The 20,682-nt window shown below is 37.1% G+C and overlaps 1 non-coding gene across 1 annotated transcript; it reads left to right on the top strand.

Annotated features, from left to right (window-relative positions):
• Window positions 1-526: 526 nt before the first annotated feature.
• Window positions 527-633, top strand: LOC127124478 (small nucleolar RNA R71). The gene has a single exon (XR_007803963.1). It is a non-coding gene; the product is annotated as a small nucleolar RNA R71 (small nucleolar RNA).
• Window positions 634-20,682: the final 20,049 nt, after the last annotated feature.

Genomic DNA, 20,682 nt, shown 5'->3' with positions numbered 1-20,682 from the left:
TTGATTTGATCTAGGGGCTTGATAACTAGGTCTCGGAGGTGCATTATTTTGAATAGGGTTATTGTTTTTATAGGAGAAGTTCGGGTGATTCCTCCATCCAGGGTTATAGGTATTCGAATATGGGTTCCCTTGGGTGTAGTTCACTTGCTCAGAGTGGGTTTCATTTAATAGACTGCATTCTGCATATTGGTGTCCTTGGGTTCCACATATCTCACAATCCGACGAAACTGCGGCTACAGTATTCGGGTTTATGCACATATGCTCGACTTTGAGGGCTAATGCGTCCATTTTAGCTTGCATCATGTCTATAGAGCTTAGTTCATGCACTCCTTCTTGGGCTTCCTTCTTCTCAACTGTCGCTCGTTCGACTCCCCATGATTGATGGTTTTGAGCCATATCTTCGATGAGGGCACTAGCTTCAGGATAAGGTTTGTTCATCAGAGCACCGCCTGTGGCAGCGTCGATGGTCATCTTTGTGTTATAATGAAGTCCATTATAGAAGGTTTGAATGATTAACCAATTTTCTAAACCATGATGTGGGCATGCTCGTAGCAACTCTTTATATCTCTCCCAAGATTCGAACATCGATTCTCCTTGGTTTTGGGTAAATCTAGTTATATGGTTTCGAAGAACGACGGTTTTACTCGGGGGAAAATATCTAGCAAGAAAAACTCTTCTAAGGTTATCCCAAGTCGTAATGGAATTGGGTGGAAGGGAATCTAACCATGATAGGGCTTTATCTATGAGGGAAAAAGGAAATAATCTTAAACATATTGCCTCAGGAGAAGCTCCATTGGTTTTAAAAGTGTCTGCTAATTGAAGAAATATTTTTAAATGTTGGTTTGGGTTCTCAGTAGCGAGACCCGCGAATTGTCTCTGTTGCACTAGTTGCAACAGGGATGGTTTAAGTTCAAAATTATTAGCTGGGATGGTTGGGTTTACTATACTAGAACTAGGTTCTTCATTTGATGGTTGAACGAAGTCCTTAAGAGGTCTTTGGTTTTGATCTTCGGCTATAGCTCTCTTAATTCTATGAAAGAATAAACGTGCGCGAGCGTAACGTTCAGGTTCCGCCAGAGGGTATACGAAGCTTAAACTTCCGGTGCTGCGAGTTCTTCGCATTGACCGGCGGGAAATAGCCTAAGTCTAAACGATATAACAACAGGAAAATGAAATTTGACGAAATTGGTCCCCGGCAACGGCGCCAAAAACTTGATGCGGTGTTTCGCAAGTACATGAACGCGTCAGAGTAATATAAAAGATTGTCGAATCCATAAAGACCAAGTGTCAATCTATCCTTATCTATTGTTATGGTGTTTATCAAAGGCAATCGAAATAGGTGTTTTTGGAGTGTGCAATGAAAAAGTAAAGTGTTGAATAAAGATTAATTAAGAAAGACAGGGTCGAATGTAATTCACGTAATCAATTAATAATCCAAGTACTTGCTAATAGAACTACTTATGGGCAATGTTTCCTACTTTGAAAAGAACTAATTTAACAGGAACTGTCGCTTTCGCGTATTCAGAACCGAGTTGTACTCCCTAATCAAACCCTCTTATTGTCACTTGTAAAAAGGCGCGCATTGCGTTAGAGTAGTAAACCTATTTTTAAGAAATATAGTATCTTGACTAAGTTGAAAAGTTTTATAACCTGGATTTCTTAACCAAAAGAGTTTCTCACAAACCAGACTCTAAACTTATAAACGTGTCCGAAAATAGTTTTAAAATATCTTTTCTTCTTAAGTTAAAAACTCCTAATGAACTAAACAAAGTGCTTTCGCTGTTTTTGAAATAGTTAAAACAATTAAGTTTAAATAGACGTTGGACGGCTTTCGATCTTACCCAACAGAATTGAAGTGCGGGAAAACTTAAGTTGAAAGTTAAAATAGCCCTTAAGTGTTTCTACGAACAATTGCACGGATTATCGGTTCAATTACGATCCTTACATTCTAACCTTATAAATTTAGTTAGACATGGTAAAGTAAAAGTGCATTAATTTAAATAAAAGTAGTGCGAGTGCGGAAAGTAAATAAAAGTAGTGCGAGTGCGGAAAGTAAATAAAGTAGTGTGAGTGCGAGGAAATAAATAAAAGTAAAGCGAGTGCAAGGAAATAAATAATTTAAAGCGAGTGCGAGGAAATAAATAATTTAAAGCGAGTGCGAGGAAATAAACAAAAGTAAAGCGAGTGCGAGGAAATAAATAATTTAAAGCGAGTGCGGAGAAAATAAATAAAAGTAAAGCGAGTGTGAGGAAATAAACAAAGTAAAGACAAGTAATAAAAACCTGCTCCAATCAGAGGGTTGAGTAAATTGCAAAGCGGAAATGAAAATGGCGGCAGGATTAACTTCCTTCCAAAGTGTTCCAAACTCGATTACAGACTCTATCACAGACTCGATTACACAATTGTGGTAACACTCCAATGCGAAGCGATTACCACTTTATAATACTGAATATATGCCTAAGTGAAACAAAGTTGCTCTGAGTTTTCATCTGCTCTAAGTTTGGATGATTGTAAAAGTGATTTCGAGTTTCTATTTATAAGCAAGTAAAAAGATGGAAATGACAAGGATGCCCTTAAACTTGAAAATGGGAGGGAAAACTTTTCCTCTTGTGGCGCCCGCCACAAGGCCAATCTGAGGCGCCTTAGTGGAGTAGTGGGGAATGTGGCAGTTGAGGGAAGTTGAGCTTGGACACGTCATGGCAGGGTCTATGGCGCCAGCCATGGGGTAGGCCACAAGTACAAAATGCTGAATTTTAGGGATTTTAGCTCTTTTTCACTCCTTTCCTCGATCGGGGCTCCGATTAAAGTAAAAACCTGAAAACAAAGGAAAACATAGCAATAACACAACAAAATAACAATAAAACAACTATAATGCATGTGAAATCGGAGTCGAAAATACGGTAAATTTCAATGTTATCAAACTACGAGGTTTTGATCCCTCATTTTATGTTGGTACATAGGCACAAGTCCGAAGGTCTTGTCAAACACAAAAATATAATTAATGAATTCTTTTCTCATCTCCCCATTCTATTTGTTTGTAAACATCACTTTATAAAAAATACATATGCACACAAGAAAGGGCTCCCTAGGAGTACCTAGAACACTTTGGGTGCTAACACCTTCCCTCTGTGTAACCAACCCCCTTACTTGTAATCTCTGGCATTTTATTAGTTTTGATTTGAAAACTTCTTATTTTTGGGTTTTGTTCGTACTTTTCCCTTTTCCCTTGGAAACAATAAAAGCGTGGTGGCGACTCTTGTTATTTGATGCCTTGCTTATCCATAGCTTGATGATCATGAATTTACCGCTACAAAAGGCATGCGTTCTGAAGCCTGAAACTTAAGCCTGGAGGCGTCATCGGCTTCGGAGATGATCATAAAGGGAAGATCATTGGCTCCAGAACAGTAGGTAACAATAATATATGTTCCATTACTAATGTTATTTTAGTTGAAGGATTAATGCATATATGTTGTTCATAAATCAATTAAGTGACAATGATTTTTACATTATTTTCAATCAAAAGTCCTATAAAGGATCGCTCAGTTCTTTTCAATGGAAAGAGGAAGAACAACATTTATAAGATAAGACTTTCTAATTTGAAGAATCAAAATGTAAAATGTCTTATGTCTGTAAATGAGGAGCAATGGAAGTGACATATACGATTGGGCCATGTTAGAATGAGGAGGATTTCTCAGCTAAATAAGCTTAATTTTGTCAGAGGCCTGCCAAATCTGAAGTTTGCTTCAGATGCTCTGTGTGAAGCATGTTAGAAAGGCAAGTTTTCTAAAACTTCTTTCAAGGATAAAAATGTTGTTTCAACCTCAAGACCATTGGAGCTTATTCACATTGACATGTTTGGTCAAATGAAAACGGCCTTTGTCAATGGTAAAAAGTATGGGCTAGTCGTTGTTGATGACTACAACAGATGGACATGGATGAAATTCATCAAACACAATGATGATTCACATTATATATTTTCTACCTTCTGCTCTCAAGTGCAAAATGAGAAGGATCTCATAATTTTAAAAGTCATAAGGGATCATGGTGGAGAATTAAAAAAAATATTTTGAAAAACTCTTTGATGCTAATAGAACTTCCCATGATTTCTCCTACCATAGAACTCTACAACAAAATGGAGTTGTAGAAAGGAATAATAAGACTCTACAAGAGATGTATAAAACCTTTATTAAAGAGACTAATGTGGCTAAGAACTTTTGGGAAGAGGCGTTCAACACAACATGTTGTATTCAGAGCATGATCTCTATAAGACCTATTCAGAGCATGATTTCTGGAAGAATCTAAAGCCCAACATTTCATATTCTTATCCTTTTGAATATTCTTGTTTTATGCTGAACACTAAAGAGAATATGAGAAAGTTCGATTCTATGGCACAAAAGTACATCATGTTAGGATACTCTGAACGCTCAAAAGGCTATAGAGTATACATAACTGAACACAGATTGTTGAAGAATCAATACATGTCAGATTAGATGATAAACTTGACTCTGAAAAGTCAAAGCTAGTTGAGAAATTTGCAGATCTAGAGGTCACTTATTCAGGTTCTGAAGAAAAGACTTCATAAGCCAAATAAGATGAAGAAAAAGACTCTAAAGCTCATTAACCAGAAGCTGTTGAAGCTCAGGCTCCTCTGAGAAGGTACAAACTAAGATATTTAAACTTGTTCTCCATATGAACCTGTCAGAACCAAATCCTCATTTAAACCTTATGAAGAGACTCTTATGGGTTTGGTGTCTCTGATAGAGCCTACATCAATTAATGAAGCGCTTCTGGGCACATAATAGATTTTGGCTATGCAAGAGGAACTCAATCAGTTCTATAGAAATGATGTGTTGGGTATGGCACCAAAACCCAAAAGGAACTCACGTTATTGGAAGAAAGTGGGTCTTCATAAACAAGTTTAACAAACAAGGAGAGGTAGTAAAAAACAAGGCTCAACTGGTAGCACAAGGTTATAGTCAGCAAGAAGGGTTTGACTATACAAAAACCTTTACACCAATTATTAGGTTAGAGTCTATTCGTATCTTAAATTCCTTTGCTGTTAATCATAGTATCATCTTGTATCAGATGGATGTTAAGAGTCTGGATGGTTACATTATTGAAGAAGTGTATGTACACCAACCCCTAGTTTTAAAAATCCTAAAAATCTAGATTTTATTTCCAAACTTAAGAAATCATTATATGGTTTGAAACAAGCTCCTAGAGCATGGTATGAAGGACTAAGCAATTTTATTTTATAAAATGATTTCACCAAAGGGAAGGTTGATACAACTATTTTCTATAAGTCATTCAAAAATGATATCCTTTTTGTTCAAATTTACATTGATGATATCATATTTGGTTCTACTAATGCTACTTTGTGGGAATTTGCTGAGTATATGTAGGCAAAGTTTGAGATGAGTCTAATGGGAGAACTCAAGTTCTTTATGAGGATTGAGATCAATCAAACTCCATAAGGAACATACATCCATCAGATAAAGTACACAAAAGAACTTTTGAAGAAGTTTAGCATATTAGAGTGCAAGATGCCAAAGACTTATATGCATCCTACATGTAGCCTTGAGAACGATGAGGTAAGTTCTAAGGTACAACTGAAGGTATTCGTAGGTATGATTGGTTCTCTTCTATACTTTATTGCTTTTAGACATGACATTTTGTTTAGTGTTTGTTTATGTGCTCGCTTCCAATCAGATCCTAGAGAGTCCCACATAACAGTTGTTAAGAGGATCTTCAAGTATTTGAAAGGTACAATTAACCTTGGCTTGTTTTATAGAAAATATAAAGACTACGAGCTAGTGGGTTATTGTGATACTAATTACGCTAGAGACAAACTTGAGAGGAAAATCACTTCTAGAAGCTGTCAGTTTCTAGGAGATAACCTGATCTTATGTGTCGCAGTGAGAATCAAAGACCAAGCTATTGGATTAACTTGACTCGCAAAACATTGATATCACCACCGAACTTTTATTTTTCCAAGGGAAGGAGAAAATATTCAAAATAAACCCTAAAATAAACATGCATAACAAATAGTAAAACCAGGAGCAAAGTAAATAGAGATAAAAGGTACGGGAGTTGATTATGCGAAGGGAAGGTATTAACACCCTAAGTATCTGTAGTACTCTACATGAACCTTTTGAGTTTATCTATGTTTTGGTTTAAAAGTTTTCATTTTTGAATGGGGCAATAAAAGGGGTAAAAAAATGTTTTTGGAAAGTGTTACTTGACTAAAGGTAAGTCAAAGTTTGAGTTTAAGATGCTTCATGTGTACTAAAGCATTTGAAAGTGTAATTGAAGAAATCTATTGACTAAAAAGTAAGTCAAGGTTTATGTTTGAAATGTTTCATGTATACTAAAGCATTTTTTAAAGTGTAATTGAAAGTCCATTTACTAAAAGTATGTCAAGGTTTGTGTGGGTGTTTTAGCTTGAAAAAGGGGTAGGGTTTGGTTTAGGGTAAATGCATGAATGGATAAACAAACTCAACAAACAAACAAATAGTACATGACTAGGATGTCAACATAATATCCTTTCCCTTGGATTTAGATACATAAAGATACATAAATTGGTAAGACATGAACAATCTACTTACATATTTTTGAGGCATGATGAACATAAACAAGACATGACAAAGGTTTAAATAACACTACAAGAGATAACACATGAACAAGTATGAGATACATGTTCAAAATTTGGAAGCTTGTGAAGAAAATACTTGAATGAAATGATAAACAATTACAGGACATGGACATAACATCACAAATTGAGATAGAATACAAGTGGAGTGTCACAAGACCAGTATCATAATCATGATAATATATAGTTATCAAATAAAAGTTGTGACAAAAGAAAGATATTCAAAACATGGATCATATGGACATGGTATGGACAAAGTAAAACCCTAAGTGGATCACTATGCATACAAGTCAAACAAGAGGAAAGAACATGTTAGGGACAAGTTTAGACCTAAAACCTAATCATGGCATGAATAAGAAACAAGCAAGTGGAAACCTGTAACACCCCAAAATTTTCCCTCCTCATTCATGCATTCATTTTTAGGTCATTTAACATTTCGCATTGCATTTCATCATTATCAATCAGAATTAGATACATTGCATTTCATTATGTCAATCGAGATTAGCTCCAAGAAGCTTGAACATCATTTAGGACACTTTGTGGGTTCTATTTAGATGATCGGTCAACACAAGGGAAGGACTTGAGTTACTTCCAACAGGGGTCTATTCGTCAGTCAAAACGTTAATCTTGATGGAGCAAAAGTTTGTTCATGAGCTGTCATGCTCGCTAGGCGAGCAGAATGGGTCGCCTAGCGAGTCTCAAGAAAAGCCACCAGAATCACCTACGCTCAAAGGAATTTCTTGAACTGTCATGCTCGCTAGGCGAAGCCCACGTGTTTAAAATAAAATAAAATAAAATAAAAAAAAACGAAAAAAAAAACGAAAAAAGAAAAATAAATAAATAATAATAATAAATAAATAAATAAAATATAACATAATTTTTTTGGACTTGGGCCTCTCTCATTTGAGCCCACAGGTCCACAAAAATCAGGTTATAAATTCAGAGTTTCAGTGAAACAAAAGGCCATTCTATTCCTATTACCCTGGCTGGGAAAAAGATAGTGAGAGAAGAGCTAACAGAGTTCAGAGCAACCTCCAGAGACTGAAGGGAACTCATCTGCAAAGAACCAATTCCATCTCATATAAACCCTCAGATTGCTTTGCAAACCCAACCGGGAAATTCAATTTCATTCGATCTCTCCAGTCAGGTTTGCCTTATTCCCATTACTGTATGCTTTTAATTTGAATGCTTTGAATGTATGAGGTATTATGGGTGAATTTGATACCCTTTTGATGCATGTGTTTGACAAGAGGTTTAGGCCTCCTACCCTTGGTTGCTTTTTGTGAGCTTTTTGTGAATTTTAATGGCATGATTCATGTGGTTACATTTTGATTTGGGGGCAACTCTTGATTACCCTATCTTGTTTCTCTAACCTGTTTGTTGAGTTTTGTTTTGTGAGGGCTCATATGACTCTTGCAGAGATGGCTTTCCTGGTGTTCCACTTTATTTGTGGGATACCACATGGAGGTTTATCCCGATTACCTGTACTGACTCGCTTTCTTTGATGGTGCTAGCTTGAGAGATCTCTGGGTTTCTTATCTCTTTATTTGCTGTTGCTTCGGATCTTTATCTGTGTGGTAGATCTCTTAACCCCCTCTATCTTTCCCGCATTTTACTACTTTTTGCCTAAAGACCTCCATGAAGAGGCAATTGACGGATAAAAGGGATCAATAGTCAATCCCTCTTTATTCAGTGCGTCGTTCTTTAAGATCACACTACGTATCGATGCTTCAGAACAAAAACCCCAGATCTTTTGTCTGGTCGGTCAGTGGAGAGGGTTCCACCTTTCTGAACCCCCACGCCTTGTCATGACCTCACCTTGTCCAGGGTTAAGAGCTATGAGGTCTTATCCTCATTACCCCTTTTTGCATGAGCATCCCCAAAACCACAAACAAACTCATTGATTTTTCTTCTCCTAAGAACACGTTTACTCCTTCTACTATAGGCGAGTAAGTCTCCAAAGGTCGAGCATCTGGTAGATTGCATAGTAACGTCGTTCATCCCAAAACTTAACCCGTAGTTAGCCGAACTACGGCTTGCTCTGATTCTCATTCCAGATGAGATACGTAGGCATAAGACGTGATGTCTTAGCGAGCACACACTCCCCCCTAACCCATAGGTAGCCGAGCTACGAAGACTCTGATTTTCATATTCAGATGGGATACGTATGTAGTGGATGCGACATCCGTGCGAGTCATTTCCTTTTGACCCTTTTTTTTAGTAAATAGTACATTAGATAACCCACACCCTTTAGACAAGAACTACAAAAGTGGATCTCGTAGAGTACTACGGATGCGTAGGGGTGCTAATACCTTCCCTTCGCATAATCGACTCCCGAACCCAAGATTTGGTTGCGAGACCTTGTCTTTTTCTTTCCTTTTTCCAGGTTTACTTCGAGCGTTTCCTTTCCCTCCTTTGGGATAAATAACGCACGGTGGCGACTCTTCTGTCTTTCCTTTTTCGCCAGTTGTTTTTTTCGCAGGTAGGTTGCGACAAAACCCTAATCACTTCCTAACCATTCATTCAAACATTTTTTCAAGGTGGATAAATTGAGACATGGTATGAAAGTAATAAAGTTTAAATATGTTAAGGATAACAATCAACACTTGAAAGAGTGTGTTATGATCATACAAGCTTTCAACATCAAGAACAACCAAGAAATAAACCAAAGGAATCAATTAGGATCCTTAAAAACACTTAAAAAGTACATGTTTTCCATCAAACAAAAAATGGTGAAATAAATAATATTTTTTAGATTTTTTTGTATCATCATAAAATAGACATTCTCATGAACACATGGCAAAAGAAAGTAGTCAAAAATGTAAAGGGATCATAAAGTTATGGCTTTTTTCAAGTTGTGAAAAAAATGGAAATTAACAAGTGATAAAAGAAATGCACATTGCCTTGGCCAGGTTCGAACCCACGCCCTTGGGGTTCTGGTGAATAAAAACACAAAAGGCTGGGGCGAGGAGGATTCGAACCCCAGACCTTTTGGTTGCAAGTGACTAATGGTGCGCACTTCTACCACTGGGGTTGTGATACATCCGTTAATTAAAACATAAACAATGAAATATATTATAAAACACGTTCCATTTGACTTTTCAACGCCACATCGGCATCATTGTCAACCTCGCGCTTCTCCCTCTCTCATTCTTCCTCTTTCATTTTTTTTTCTTCAGATTTTCTATCAAATATCTCCCTCTCGTTTCTCAGCCATTTTTCACGAAATAATGACCAAAGTTGCTCAGAAGAATACAAGGAACACAATGATACGATAGGTTTTAGCTAACACTCAAAGATGAGGATGCACGAAGGCCAAAACCATACATGAAACCCTAGGTTTCGTGCAACATAAACTCACATAAACAACAGTTTAAATGACATGTAAGCTAATGATTATTCTTAACACAATAAATGCTACATGTTTTCTTTAGGAATCAAATGAAAATGATGCATGTATAGTGAGTTTCAAAATCAAGTAATTACCTATTGGATCAAGGTCCAATGCCTCTTCAACACTACATCCAACTATAGTCTGACGCTTCTCCTAATGCTTATGAATTCCTAGAAGATAATTAGAACCCTTGGTTTGCAGAATGCACGAGCCAAATGAGAGAATGAAGGTTAAGGTTGAAAAGCTCTCAAGAATGATGTTTTTCTTAGAAAGCTTGGTGTGTATCTGAACCAAAGCCATTTGGGAGCTCAATGGTACTAATTGTTGTATTAATGTCTCTTTACACAAGTGGAAATGTGACCATTATGCCAAAAATGGAATGATTCAATGTGTAATGGCTTATTTGATTGGATAATGGCTCATAAGTTTGTGCAATCTTATGATTAGAGTGAGATTTAGAAGCAAGAAGGACATGTACTTGGAAATCTTGCAAATTTGCTTGAGTTTGAAATGCAACTTTGGCTTGTAACTTGACTTATGAACCACTTCATGATGCCATCTTCCCAAATTCGTTTCTCTTAGCTCAAGCATGGTAAATTCTTGCTCTTAGACATTTTGGAAATATGCAATCATGATCTACAACTTTCATGTTGAGCACTTTACTTGAATAAATTTGGATCATGGTGAAAAATTGGCATAAAGTTGGTCATTTGATTAGGTCGGCATGCTGAAAATTTCACTAAGTGTTTTATCACTTGAAAAATAAATAAATCTTCCACTTCATGGCCCCATATCTCCTCATCCATCCATTTTTGGGGTTTCATCACCTACGATAAAGATGAATTATGAAGCAAGACCTTTAATTTGATCATTGGATCAAAGAAAATGGTGGCTTGGATCAGAAGTCATGGCCTTGGAAAGTTGGGTACTTGGACATGATTTTTAGGGACTTAGTATAAACTCCAAATTCTCCATCTTTGCCCCTTTTGCAAGTAATCTTGATTTTTCTGATTAAACTTGATAAAATTACTTAATTGATCATATTTTTATTATCCTTGACTTGAAAAGTCCATAGTTGACCAAAAATCTTAAAATTCAAACTTTGACTTTAGGCATCTGTTGACTTTTCATCCATTGTGTTCAAAACTTTCATCTATCCATGAACCTAAATTATTGAGCCATTTTAATTATATGATTGGGTTATGAGGACATATTTGAGAACCTTGGATCATGCCTGTCGCATTACGCAAAAAACCGGCGGGAAAAGAAAGAAACAACAGAGCCGCCACCGTGCGTTATTTATCCCAAAAGAGGGAAAGGAAACGCTCGAAGTAAACCTAGGAAAGAACATGGTCTCGCGACCAAAGAGGATGGGTTCGGGAGTCGGTTATGCGAAGGGAAGGTATTAGGCACCCTACGCATCCGTAGTACTCTACGGGATCCACGCACAAAAGGAAGGAAAATTGGTTGCTAAACACTGCTCAAACTCACACACACTGGCTGAAAGAGACAAAAGAGACTGACTGAAACTGAACTCGGCAGGATGTCGCATCCTGGGCCTACTTAGTCTATCAGGCATAGACATCAGAGTCGAAGTAGTTCGGACCGAGGAAACAACACATGCTCGCTAGGATATCGCATCCTATGCATACGTATCTTCTCGGACGAGAGAAGAATCAGAGCATTCGTAGCTCGGCTGACACGCACAAACAAAACAGACAAACATAGGCAAACGTGGAGCCTGAATGCCAATCGCTGGACTTACATCAGCATCCGAACCTAAACACACACAGGAAACCAACTGCCAATCGCTGGACTTATGTCGGACTCCAACCAGAACACACACAAGGGTGGTTAAGACATAAAGGTGGGAAAAGAAAAAGGGCGACAAATTGCTAAGGAGTCAAGCACTCGAGCCTAGCAACTGTCAAACAACTCACACAAAAGAAAAGAAAAGGCGCCCGGAGAGATCAGCTCAATCTCCTGCCTACATACTTCATCTGGTGTGAAGATCAGGGCGATGTAGTTCCCCTACGCAGGGACAAAGGATCTAGCCTAACCAGATAACAGAGGGAGACACAACACTAGGGAGACTACGACTCGAGCCTAGATGTTGTCATGCAAAGTCAACCCTAAGTTAAGGTTTCTAGCTAAATGGCACACGGGCCAACCTATCCTAGACAAGACTTGCACAGGAAGCAAGGGTCTCGATTGCAACTAGGGCAAGAGAAAGGGGAGGTCTCAATCGCAACGAGGGCGAGAGAAAAGAAGAGATCTCAATCACACAGGGGTGAGAGAAAAGAGTTAGTGTTAGTGGTTAGTCAAACTCGACAAGACATCGCATCTCGTGCCTACGTATCTCATCTGGACATGAGAATCAGAGTTGCCGTAGTTCGGCCAGCAGGGACAAAGGATCTCGATTGCAACGAGGGCAAGAGAAAGGGAAAGTCTCGATCGCAACGAGGGCGAGAGAAAGGAAAAGGCTCGATCGCAACGAGGGCGAGAGAAAGGAAAAGGCTCGATCGCAACGAGGGCGAGAGAAAGGAAAAGGCTCGATCGCAACGAGGGCGAGAGAAAGGATCGCAACGAGGGCGAAAGCAAACGAGGATTAGTCTAAACTAAACCTAACTTGCACAGGAGGCAAGTCTAAGCTAGCCTAAGAAGCAAAGCAGACAGGCAATCACAATCACAAGAAGCACACTCTATATGCATACAAGAGGCTCACACAAGGGTTAGGCACTAGGGCCAACTGGAATAGGGTAAGTGTGCTCTTAACCTTGCCATTGAGAGGCTAAGGTGAAGCAGATGAAAGGATGAAGTGAGGATGAGACCTCACAGCTCTTATCCCTGGCCAGGGAGACCTAATAGACAAATGAGCATGGGTTCAGAAAGTGGGAACCCTTCTATACTCGAAGACTCTGACACCGTACACTTTGTACAAGATCTTGGGTTTGTATCCCAATGCATCAACACACAGCAGTGTGAGCAGAGGGATGACATAACAAGAGTAGTGGGGGATAGATTGCATATCCCTACCTTCCACCAATTGCCTTTTTTGAAGGACTTTCAATATGTACAGGGACAAGATTTAAACATACACAAACATTGCCTCTTAAGGAGGACTTCAGACAGTTTGCCCGGCCAAATAACGGGCCGGGTCTCCAGACTACATGAAGTAAAAGAGATTATACCTCAAGCAAGTTGCTAAAAAGCAAAGCAAATCAAGTTCATAGAACTTAAGCAACTAAAGTACCTGAAAAAGTCAAACCAATCAGTATGCAATTCAACAGTTAAAAGCAAAAGGAATGGGATTCACAAACAAAACAGATGATCAACTGTGCAAAGCAAGACTCAAACACATGAGTCACACCTACAAAACAAAGGTTAGCACATGGTAAACAATCAAGTTCAAACAAGTTTGAATGATCTTTGAGGCATTGGTGCTTAACCTGAAACAGGAACTCAATTGTAAGCTCAAAAGACCCCTAGGACAAGCCTAGGGTCAAAAACAAATGAAAAAGTCAAAACAGCAAAGAAAAGTCAACCAAAGTTAAATTCAAACATTTAAGAATCATCTCAATTGGATTCACAATCATATCATGCATCATCATCAACTCATAAGCAAAAGAAGGCAAGGCATGGCAAATGAAAGCACAAAAAAGTCAGCAGAATGACTTGCATCAAAAGTCAACCCAAACAATCTCAAAAATCATCAAATAAATCACATTCAATCCTAACATCTAGCATGGCAAGCATGTCAAATTTCATGGCATTTGGATGAGAGGAAGGCAGTCAATGAAAATCATGAAGTCAACATAATTTCAAGTAAGCACAATGAAAGTCAACAAACATGGGTCAACTTCAAAAAATCATATCAAATTGAAAACAGATGAGAAATGAATGAGATTAACACCAATGCAAAGCTCAAGATGTCTAGTTATCACATATGAAATTTCATGGTCATACAATAAGATTTGAGAATTTCACAAAGGATTTGGCAACATGTATCACATAAAGTCAACAATTGACTAGGCAGGGAAGAAAATTCTCAAACAAATAGGAAACAGCATGATTAAATCCAAGAAAATTCATACACAAACTAGACATGTAAGAGATCATTCATGCAAAATTCAAGTTGTTTGGGGGCCAGGAAGTATGTGAACAAAAATCATGAAAATGCACATCATTGGTGTGACACAAATTGTCACACCCTAGTTCAAAAATTCATATCTAGCAAACCACAAATGATAAATGCACAAACTCTACATCAAAACAAAGATGAGTGAGTCTAGTTTATGCTCAAAAAATTTCAGGGGCATTGGATGCAACATGATCATTTCACAAAAGGAATGGCAAAAGGTACAATTTAAGCATACATGACAAGAAACCTCATACCATTTAAAATCCAGCCAATCAAAAATTCAGCAAAAATCATGATTAAATAATAGACATTCAACAGGTCATAATGCAAAAAATTTCAGGATTTTTGGATGAATAATGAAGATGTTATGAAATTTACAAGTTGATGAACAAATTGTAGCAACATGAACAAAATGACATGGAATAGTGAGTCAAAGTGTGGTCAGCGTGGCATTATTGTAAATACGCGCATCACTTATCAAAACTGTGCGTTTTGGCAAACAAAATGAAATGTTGTGATTGGCTGTTGCCCAATGAAACAGTGACGCGGACCAATGGATGTTCAAGTTCTGGGTTCAAAAACCCTTAGGGTTTTAGCAGCATGGCTTTGTCATTTTCATCAAGAATCATCATCAATCGACATTCAAACATCATGGTAAACAGCATGGCAATAAAACAACAATGTTCATGCAACATAACACAAACAAATCTTAAACATGACTCATGGAAAATTCTGGGCAGCTAGGGTTAAAACAACAGCAAAGCTTCATCACCATCATGCAAAAATCGACCACAAAAAATTCACTCAGAAACAGAAATCAAGTATACCAATCTCATCAGCATTCAACATTCATTAAGAATCCAAGCATTGTTTTCCTTAAAACACCATATCCATCATGAATCGAAGACAAATGCATTCATACTTCAAATTTCAAATCAAAAAATCTTCCAGCATACTCAACCATTTTATGTGTTCTAAAGCTCATAATGACCAGGGGAAAGAGATCTTTACATTTCATGTCATGATTTGGAAAAAAAGAAAGAGTCGAAAACCAACCAATATGAAGAGCAGAAGAGGATGCAGCAACTTTCTGGCTTGTATGAGCTTGAACAGGTGTGTATTATGCTCCTATATGATGGATGCTTGAAAGCTTTGAGCTCAACTATGTCAATTTCAGCTTGAAACCACATCTGCCATTGAAGGATGCTTGAAGAAAACAGAACAACAAATGAACTTCCAGCTGGTTTTTTACACTTGGAAATAGCTCACAACAATGATGGATGGTGAAGCAATGCAAGCTAGCTCGTGTACCTCGAAGCTTTTGAGCAGAATATTGCAAAATGCAAAATTGCAAGAATGAGAGAGTGTGAGTTTTCTGGTGTGTAAAGGCTGCTCTTAGGGTTGAAAAGTGACAGAAAATAACTTTATATATGTCTGTTTAGCAATGCTTAATGAAGTCCTAAGTTGGATTAGCTTAAATGAACCAAAGTGCATAAATTGCTAATTTTGAATAAGTGGATATGGAGGTGTATGCCTTGCACGATTTGGGCTTTAGTCATGCTGCAAATGGCCCTTGAATCATCTGTTTTAAGTTTGCTGATGGAATGGTTAGCTTGTTTCACTTGAATGAACCAAAATACACTATTTGCTAATTTTCAAAATATGCACATGGAGGTGATATAATGGTAGCATGAGCACAACTTTGAGCTTGGAACATGTTGCAAATAACCTATAAGACAAATCCCAATTGGCCAATGTGAGAAAAAATCAATAAATCAAAAAGTCAACTTTGGGTCAAACTTGATTTTTAAATGAAATAGGTCAAAAAATGCCATTTTGATTGGCAAGGTTTTGGTGCATGATGTTTACATTTTTGGAAAGAGGAGGAAAAATTTAGTTTGTAGGAAAAAACCCCACCAAATTTGGCCTTATGGTTCATGAGATATGGCTTGTTGAAGTTCACAAATTTTTGAAATTGAATTGATCATATCTTGACAACCACACATGGGATTTGGGAGTTCTTGGACTTTTTGAAAATGGGAGAACAAGATCTTCAACTTTCATGTTGGGCAAAAATTCATTTGAAGCTTGTATCATGATGCAAGTTGAGGATCAAGAAGTTTCCATTTTTGGCAGTCAAAATTACAGGTCCACTTTCTATTTTGGGAAATTTTCTGATTGGCTTCAAATTCTTCAATGATGTTGATTGCCATGACACATGAGGCCTATTGGGACATGAATAAGCTCTCTCGAACCATTTCCACCCATCAAAACCATAGAATCAACCACAGTTGACCAACTTTGACTTTTCTAGGGTTTTGGACTGACTGTGCACTTCTGATGAATTCCAAACCCTAATTCCTTGAGACCTTGACTTCAAATGATGACCCAAGTTGTTTGGACTCTTGATTATTGATCATGGTGCCCAAATTCCACAAGAATGGCCACCATCCACTGTTTTGACTGACTGTTAACTGTCTAGGGTTTTTGCCTGGCTATGCATTGACTGATGACCTTTGAGCCTTCAACCCTTGACTTGAACACTTCAAATGGACCTCCAAGTCATGTGAACTTGATGGACAAACCCTAGGGCCTTGGCTTCTTGAGAAACACACTTGCTTGACTGGTTGACTGATCTCCTGATCAGTTTGACCTAATTCTTGATTTGCTTGCACTTGAGGCAACTGGGGACAATGCAATGCTATGCAATGGATCATGATATGCTATGACCTAACATGAGATGGAATGTACAATGATAGGTGCAAATTTGAGGTGCTACAATGCCCCAAGCCATAGGCTCATGTTTTGTTCAAAGAGTCAACATTAAGCTGACTTTGACAAAAACCCTATTTTGGAGTGCCAGATGAATTGTGGCTTGATGAACTTGAATTAAGGTGAGTACAAACTTTGATTGTTGATGGAGGGAGACTCTTGATAACCTTGAGATTTTCATGATCACACTAAGCCTTTATTGACCCATCCCTTGAACTTCTTGATGCCAAAATCCTAACTTGCAAACAAAGGAAAGCAAGACATATTTTTGTATTTTTGTAGGGTTAGCAAAGTATAAGGATATACACAAAAGAATTTGATGACCTTGATGTTATGAAAATTATACAAATGATAAGGGATATTAGTATTCAAAATTAGGGTATTACAACTGCCCCTATGTAAGTTTCCTCCATCCGGAGATATGAAGTTTGAAAGCTTCGTCTTGACGAGATTGGAGAGACTTAAATATTAAAATGCACAATTTTTGACCCTAAGATACCACAATGATGCTTATGATATGATGTGAATGCAATACTCTAAATTCCATGGATAATGATGCCACAGGATATACACTACTACTGGAGAAACCAAGTAGAGAGAAGGGGGACTAACATCGGGGAATACCATCAAAGGCTAAAAAACTGGGGTACGTGAACGTAAGTTCTGATAATTGAATGAGAACCAACTTACAATATTGGAAAAAGGATCCAGTTTCTTCTTTAATAGGCTTTAATTTGAGAAAAGGGTGATCACTAAATGGGAGATGGGAACCAAAAACTCCACTGGGGTGTAGCGGGGTATTCGTTACCTTTAGATTTATTGACTAAATCAAAAGTAAATCATACAATTCGAGTCTCCACCGCACTTCTATTTATCCAGAGGAAAGGTTAGAAAGCGAACAAAAATCGAGAAGTTTTATCAAATCAAAAACTAATAAAAATGTCAGAGATCTGGGTAAGGGGCTTGGTTATGCAATGGGAAGGTTTTAAGCACCCAAAACATCCTTAGTACTCTAAGGGAGCCCTTTTTACAAATGTTGAATGGTAGGTTGGTATTTGTGAAAAGATATTTGTGCAAACATGATTGGGGAGATGAGAAAAGAATATACAAGTTATTTGCAATTTTGTGTTTGAATGGATAAACGCATTGCCTACGTACCATCTTAAAAAGGTAGGATTAAAACCTCGTAGTTCGGGGTAAAAATCTCAAAATATGTTGGTGAATTGATTAGTCAAAAGCCTTAAGGCCTTTTGTTATCAAAGGGAGAAAACTCAACCTAAACCACAAATCCACCATGTGAGGAGAGCTTCAACATACTAGTGAGGGATCCACCCTATAATAAGTATGGAAGACTTATAGTCCAATCACTAAGGATACAGGTGAGGATTACATCAACCTCTACGATAACTCAAACCTAGTAGCTAATGTTTATGAAAAGCTTTGGCAAAAGTGGCCATTGGAACCACAAAAAAAATTGAGTGAGTTGTATTTACAAATGAAATGTATTCACAAAATAACGTCAAAGTTGACTTAAAGTTCAATTCAAAATAAGTATTATGAAAAGAGTTTGAAAAATCAAAGGCATAGTGCCTAGGTTTCTAATTTTTGAAAGCAATGTTAATGTTTGCACAACATAAGTTTGGCTTGGGTTAGAGTGGAGAGAAGAAGAGAAAGGTTAGATCCTAAACATGCAAAAATGAGGGAAGAGAAATAAAACCACTTGGAGTTTCCTTCTTGAGATCATAAAAATGATCCAAGTTGCTCCTTTCCTTTGGACTTAGCAAGCAATAAGCAATTAACTCAAGCAATCAATCAAATATTCAATCAAGCTCCTAGGATCCTTCAATTTGGATTTTGTCTCTCTTATCTTGGATGGTCATGACAATGGTCCTTCTAATTGGCTCAAGTTTGGGATCCCTATCACAAGAACACACAAATCAAAAGGTTCCACAATGCAATAAAAAGAATGGACAAAAGTGAGTTTAGAATTAGGAGTCCTTTCAATTCATCTTTCAAGATTAAGCATTCTAAAGGCATGAGGCTTAGTTTCTCTTCAACATATTTAGCATTCTAAAGGCATGAGGCCTAGTTTCTCTTCAACATATTTAGCATTCTAAAGGCATGAGGCCTAGTTGCTCTTGAAACTCCATTTAGCATAGGTAAGGTCCTAAATTTAAGTCCTTTCTCCATTTGCATTGGGTTCACACAAACAAAAACAAAGCAAACACAAGGCAATAGTATATACACAATAATGTGCTCAAGTGAGCAAAAGGCAAATGGCATAAACATAAATATGAGCTCAAGTGAGCAAAGGGCAAAGACAAATGAATTAATGAGAAAGAAATTAAATTGTATTAAAGTAAATTGCAAGAATTAAATGCTTGAATTAAAAGTTAGTAATTAGTAGTTAGTGTTAGTGTGCCATAAGGCAATTTAGCGCTATATTAAGCAATCGTAAGTGGACTAATGTAGTAGTCACACCTATCTGAGGTTGATCAATAAAACTATAGGCAAACAAACACAAGTTATAGACTATGACTAGTAAGCCAAGTTCCAACAACTTGCCATGCCAAAAGAAAAGAAGAATGACCTTGTATGGATTTAGGTTTTTTGCTTGACCAAGAAGCAACCTATCTTTAATACAAAGCAATTCACTTGATCTTTTATCAAGATGAATTTGATTTGGATCAAAGAAGGTTAAGCCTCTCATATGTCAAAGCTAACCACCAATCATTAACTCATTGGTCAAAAAGAAAAAAGAAGAAGGAGAAGATGGAAATGGAATGTACAAAATTAAAAGTTAAACAACATCACCAACATACATTGATCAATAATGAATGGAATCAACATCAATCAATGGTAAACAGAAGTGAGATGAAGATTAGAAGTCAAGAAATAACAAAAATATTTTTGGTATTTTTTGGAATTAAAATAATACTTGAAATAAAATGAACAAATAAAGGGCAAACTTCAAATCCAATTCAAATCAACTTGGAAAAGTCCAATTGGATCATCGTAAGTCTAACATGGTCAAACAGGTTTGACAAAAAATTTCATCATTTTTTGAAAACAGAAACTAATTTTACACAATTACAAATGAAGAAAAATAACATAATTGGATTAAAATCTCAAATAAATCTCAAATCAATTAAGAAATTGATGAGAATATTTTTCATAGATTCATCATCATCAAAAGATGTTAAGAATTTTTTTTTTTGGAATTTTTGAATATCAAAAAGTATTTTAAATGAATTAAAAATAACCAGAAAATAAATAATTCATAAAAAATATTAAATCGAATCACAAAAATAATTAAAAATCATTTTTAGAAACTAGAATTTAAGCGAAATTTTTTGCAATTGTTCCCATATTTTTGTGATTCCAAATAAAGAAGTTATGAAATTTTAAAATAAAATGGAATAAAATAAAATTAAAACAGAAATTAAAAATAGCAAAAATCCTGAGGCGTCAGATCCACTTCATTAATTGAAGTGGCTGATCGGGTGGATGAGAAGCGTGCGCTCATGGTGATCCTTAGTCAACAGCGTGGCACATGGATTTAAATGAAGTCAAATAGATCAATAGCCAAGATTAAAATGTGAAACACTCATCCAATGGTTGAGGCTAGGACGCGTGGGGACGGTGGTGTACACCACCGTCTTCTCCGGCGAGAAGGCCAACTCCGGCCACCTGTTGCAGGTTTTCAAACCTCAACAAGAACACGCG

The sequence above is a fragment of the Lathyrus oleraceus genome, chromosome 2, assembly GCF_024323335.1.
Source record: "Lathyrus oleraceus cultivar Zhongwan6 chromosome 2, CAAS_Psat_ZW6_1.0, whole genome shotgun sequence".
NCBI classification, from domain to species: Eukaryota; Viridiplantae; Streptophyta; class Magnoliopsida; order Fabales; family Fabaceae; genus Lathyrus; species Lathyrus oleraceus.
Note: the sequence above shows the minus strand (reverse complement) of the source record. Positions and strands in the feature narration are given on the sequence as shown.